Source organism: Chrysemys picta, chromosome 18 (assembly GCF_011386835.1).
Source record: "Chrysemys picta bellii isolate R12L10 chromosome 18, ASM1138683v2, whole genome shotgun sequence".
Classification (NCBI taxonomy): Eukaryota; Metazoa; Chordata; order Testudines; family Emydidae; genus Chrysemys; species Chrysemys picta.
In genome coordinates, this window is record NC_088808.1 from 6,825,655 (window position 1) to 6,831,723 (window position 6,069).

The window sequence follows — 6,069 nt, forward strand, 5'->3', positions numbered from 1 at the left end:
AAAATGGTGACTTTTGGGGCAGGGCCCTTCGCATAGAACGTAATAATTAGGGCCCACCAGTCAAACTTGGGTGTCTAAACCTCAGAACCTGAAATCTCTATGTAGCCACTTAAATAAGGTTATAGGGGCCTAAATCCTACTAAACTGGTTAAAACAGGGATTTAGATGACTAACATTAAACTGCCAATTTGCAAATTTGGTCGCAATTACTGCCCCGTGATGTGCATACATATCTACAACTGGCTTAAAGGAAAGTGTGGATCAGATTAAAGGGAGCTGGGAATTGTGTAAAGAGAAGTGAAAGTTGTGTTTAGGGAAGTATGAATAACATGAAGGGAAGAATGAAGCATCTGGAGCGAAAAAATGAGCTGACTCCTATTTCTAAAGCATTGGCATTAGCTGACCCTGCACATTATTTGTTTATAATCCTAAATTTATGACTTCTGTCCTGCTGCAGAAAGGGCAGGGGTGTTTATTGTGAGCAGCTGCAAGTCCTCATTCCTGGGACTGAGCAGAAGCTAAATCATGTGGCCAAATGGTTTCCCTGATGATTGATTGCCCTGAAAGGGAGCAGAGACAAAGCTCCTTGGGACACAGGACTCATGGAAAGGCAGATGTGGATTTCTGAACAAGGAAACTTCTCCCTGTTTATCCCTATTGTGTTCAGGGAAATAGGACTTTGTACATTCTTTGTAAATAAACAGTTTTTCACCAAAGAATATAGCTGACTCTAGCATCAATTTCTCCTCCTAATGGAAACAACCTGGCAAGAATCCAAATATTGGTTAACTGCTTGGGTCAAGGGACAACGTAAACACATTGATGGTAGCTTGAGAAGGATGAGTTGGCAGAGGATAAAGCTTTTTTAAAGGATGCATTTGCAAAATCCTAAACCAGTCTTAAACTGAATGCAGAGCATTGACCTTCTAGTTTGTTCAGGAAAGACAGATAGACATGAATTACACAGTGCTTCAGAAAGATCAGCTTGTGGGTTTGTGCTTACGGAGGGGTCTGTCGCTGGCTGATCATACAAAGGCAGCTGGCGTCTCTGCGATATGAAGATGACAAGTAGTATAATGGGGAATCGGCCCCAAACCAGGATCTAGAGGAGGGTCTTGGTTCTCTTGAAGGGTAAACAGGTGAACCGGGAGTCAGAGGCCAGGATAGACCAGCAGGGTGGGGAGGCTGTATGGCAGCTGTACAAATTCCCAAAGGAGGACGACAACAGGGGTGTATACAGTGACCAGAGCTGAGACTAGGCTCCATCGAAACCAAGTTCCTCCAATCAACAGGACCTGGAGTGGCAGAAGCTGCAACTGGAGTGGGAAAATCTGTAGCTTGAGAGAGAAAAGCTGTGACTGGAGGAGAAACGGCTTGCTGCTGGAATTGCCTTATCTTCTACTAGGGAGCAAGAACTCAACAGAAAGAGGCTGTAGCAATGCTGTGGTCTGAACTAGTGGTTCAGAAATGGTGACCGGGGTCCTAGTGGGGACCTAGCTGTGGTCACCCAATTAGGGTGAACTGCAAAGAATGGGGCAGCCAAGCCCCAAAAGCTGGTGGATATTCCAATACCTATATTCACCAGGCCAGCATCAAACAGCTTCTTTATTACCTCACTGGTTACTCAGAAGTCCAAACAACACAGTTCCCTTCAAGTGATCCAGCCTCAGGCCTCCATCCAGGTACCCACGTCAAATATGATGACAATTTCTATAAATCTTATTCCATCATATAAAAGAAAAGGTTCAACCAATCCCAAAGGACGGACACATTACCTCCCAGGTTAATCAATGTTTCAGATCTTACCCAAATACACGCTACAGCCAATTCTTATTAACTAAACTAAAATTTATTATAAACAAGAGAGAGAGTGTGGTTAAAAGATCAATGTACATACAGACATGAGTTCAATTCATTGAGGTTCAGATTCACAGCAGAGATGGTGAGCTTTGTAGTTGCAAAGAGTTCCTTTAGAATTCAGTTCATAGGTCATAGTCCAAATCTCATATTCAGGGCGAACCAGCATAACTGGGACCTCAATCTTGCGACTCAAACTTCCCCTGATGAAGTCTAAGCAGATCTGAGATGACAGAATCAGGACCCAAGGATCTTTTATACACTTTCATGTCCTCTTTGACAAGTTGGGATTCCCTCAAGGAACAAAAGGTAATTAGGATGACCTTGAAGGAGGTCCATGACCAGGTACTTAGCTATACGAATTAACATAAGGGCATTTGCTTTTTCCTCTTCCATTCATAGTATATTTCAAAGAGAGATGAATACAGAGATATCTCGTGTTTACAATTCATTTAAATGATATCAAAATACAGCATAGACAGGAACTCTACTCATACATATGTAAATACAGAAATACACAAACATTATCTCCCTATATGTCTTTTGAGGATTATTTTACAGGATGTTTAACCCTTTCTAGCCATGCATCACAGAAACTGTTCAATCAGGGAGGGTGAGGTGCTCTGCTAGCAGTTGAGGTGTGAACACCAAGGGAGGTGATGGTGTCAAATTTGCAAATCTGACACCATCAGATCAGGATTAAACAAAGTCTGTGAATGGCTATCCAACTAAAGAAGCAGTTTCTACTCCCTTGGTGTTCACACCTCAACTGCTAGCAGAGCACCTCACCCTCCCTGATTGAACTAACCTCGTTATCTCCATACTGATTTATACCTGCCTCTGGAGATTTCCATTACTTGCATCTGAAGAAGTGAGGTTCTTACCCACGAAAGCTTATGCTCCCTATACTTCTGTTAGTCTTAGAGGTGCCACAGGACCCTCTGTTACTTTTTTCAAAAATTTGGACACTTGTACCGTGGCAACTTCTGTCTTGTTGCGGGTCCTTCAGCAGTATCTGTGGGGATGTTGTGACATCAAACGTGCCATGAAGCTGCATAACAACTCCACTGCATGGAAGTAAGATGTGGGCACTGAGGAAGGCTGACGAACCTTGGATTGATGTTTTTGAGCCTCATCATCTCCATCAGCTGCTCCATATCAAGTGGCAGGACAAGATCCAAACTGAGACTATTCAAACTGAATCCAGCAACTGCCTCCACCAGCACTAGTTCAGTTTTAGCAGCTTTTTTGATCTGGACGTATTATTAGACTGGAAGACCAGCAAATCCCAAAGCGTGTACCAAGGAATGCCACCACATGGTGGGTGCCAAAAGTTTTGGTGGAGAGATAAGATAGCCGGTGATGGACATAATCTGAATATCGAGCCAGACAACCTTAAGGACAGAGCCAGAAATCGATCCAGGTAGTGCTCCATATGCAAGGAGGTCACGTCCCTTTGTGATTGGCCAAGATGATGATGATGGTTCCAAATAAAACCCCAGGTCCAAACAGCACCTAACTTTGTGAGTGTTTGAAACCTAGATCAGAATTTTGAACCCTGAACCCATTTCTAAGTATTAGTTTTTAATCTAATGCATCAGGATATTTCAAAGAGATGAGTCCAGATACTACATTATAAATACTCTGTCCAACTTTGGTAGAAGCGTAGTCACTAAAGAACATCACTTTCTTCCTGTGGAAGGGAGCAAGTCGTTGACAGAACGACATTGGCTCAAAGCCTGGGGAAAGGGGAACAGGCTATTTTGGATATTTTAACTGTCTTTTTATTTTTTTCACATCACATATTCTACATTATTGGTGAACTTCAATGTAAACTGTAATTAAAATTCCCGAGCAAGGACACAGACCAACACATCACTGATTCATCCACTAGAGAGGGGGAAATTCTACAATCCTGTTTTGTGAAATTTCAGAAAAAAATGAGATTTTCTCTCCAAACTTTGCTGAAATAAAAATGGTGAAATTTTGTGTGAGAACCTTCCAAAACAATTACTAGTGGTCAAGAGTCAAAATTTCAAGTCTGGGTGCCTAAGGTTTGGCACCTGAAGTCCCTAGGTAGGGACTTAAATTAGGATCTAAGGGCCAGCATTTCACAGTTATTTAGGCATCCTATGATGCAGATAGATGTGTAATGGGATTTTCAAAAGTGACAAGGTATCTAACACCCGTAGATTTTGAAAATCTCACTGGGCATCTCGCTACATACTCTAAGCTGAAATCATTTGAAAATCTGGCCATAGGTGCCCAAATCTCACTAAAGTGCATGAATCTCATATTTAAGTAACTTACTTTGACACCCCAATTTGTAAATCTGGTCTCAAATACCGTCCTCTGATATGCACACACACACCTGCCATTGGCTTAAAGGGGATTGTGAATCAGGTCAAGGGAAGTGAAAGTCGTGTATAGCAAAGTGTGAATATCAGGAAGAGAAGAGTGAAGCAGCTGCAGAGAAAAATGAACAAGCTCACATTTCTGGCGAAAAGAAGAACAGGAGTACTTGTGGCACCTTAGAGACTAACAAATTTATTAGAGCATAAGCTTTCGTGGACTACAGCCCACTTCTTCGGATGCATATGCATCCGAAGAAGTGGGCTGTAGTCCACGAAAGCTTATGCTCTAATAAATTTGTTAGTCTCTAAGGTGCCACAAGTACTCCTGTTCTTCTTTTTGCGGATACAGACTAACACGGCTGTTACTCTGAAACTTGTCATTTCTGGCGAAGCGGCATTTGCTGACCAAACATATTTCTCTTTTCTCCAGCAGGAAGGGTAGGGATATTTTATTATCTAAATTTGACAGTCTATTAATATAGTAAATGAGCAGAACAAAAGGCAGCAATCAGGGCTAGGCGAGTCTCATGGGGGAAATTATCATTGATTTTAGCTGATACGGGCTTAATCCTTCACCCATGGAAATCACTGGGGCATCTGTAATTGACTTCCGTGGGCAAAAGACTGGGCTTCTGTATTCCCTTCTGATTGCCCTTTGGGTCAGCAGAGCGAGTATCAACCTCGGCCTCTTCCAGCAGTTTACAAGCTGAGCCAAGGTGCTAGAAAGGGAAAAGTCTTTCCTGCATGGATGTATGGAGCTTCGCTGGAAGAGGCAGCCCTTCCACTCCATCTTCTATGTTGCTGTGCTTCACAGTCAGAGGCCCGCACCTCCTCTTAGCTCAGATGCAATTTCATTCCCCGATAAGTGGAGGCCTGAACGAGGATGCTGTGATTCTGTGCAGCTAGGATTCTGTTTTGTGTGTACTGAACCCTTAGCTGTGAGACGTGTGCTGCTGTCTGCTGGGAGCGAGGCTCAGGGGGATCTCAATGAATGAGGGGGACTCCGCTTTCTCTCTCGGGGAGATTTTATGTTTGTTGTTTTCCTTAGTCTAAAATAGTCACCTCAGGCCGGGCTTCATATTTTTCATAGTAAGAACCACATTTTAGAACAGAGATTGGCACATTGGCCTTCCCGTGACAAATGTGCTAACCATCTCACTGCTATCCATGATCACGTAACAGCCCTGTGGCAACTACAGCACTTGCATAGGTGGCAAAGTGGTATTAGGAAAGTATTATATTTTCTCTTAATGCAATTTAACTGGTGGATATAAGATGGAGACCTACTACTATGCAACTAGCCAGCTCTCTGGAGATTGACAGCAAGTTGTCTGCAGACCCCTATTTGAGAACCTCTGCTCAAGACTGAGTTAATGTTTTCCTTTTCTTGTAAAACGCAACTGTTATAGACAAGGAGGGGATTGTAAAAAAGAACAAGGAGTGCAGGTAAAGTAAAGCAGCAGTGAAGAGGTCTCCTGGTTTTAGATAAAAGAGGGAAAAGGTATCACAGAGAAGTTCAAATGGCCATTTATAAACACTTTGAAGGCTTCCAGGTGCCATGAAAAAGAAGAATAATTTGAAATCCATGTTTAGAGCTTTGATCAGTGCTTTCATTAAAGACAGTGAGAAAAAAGGTCCTTTTTTCTGACCCTGGTGGCAGATATTGGCAGTGCTTGCCAGCTGTTTTCCAGAGAAACCATGTGAGGTGGAGGGTAGGACTTTAAAAAGAGTTGGTCGAAAAAACATTATGAACCTAAACCAAAATTTTTGAACTGGAAGCTGTAGGCTTCAAATAAAGAAAATGGAAGAAGAAAATGTCTCTGAACTTCCAGCCAGTTGGAAAAAAGGCCTTTCACCC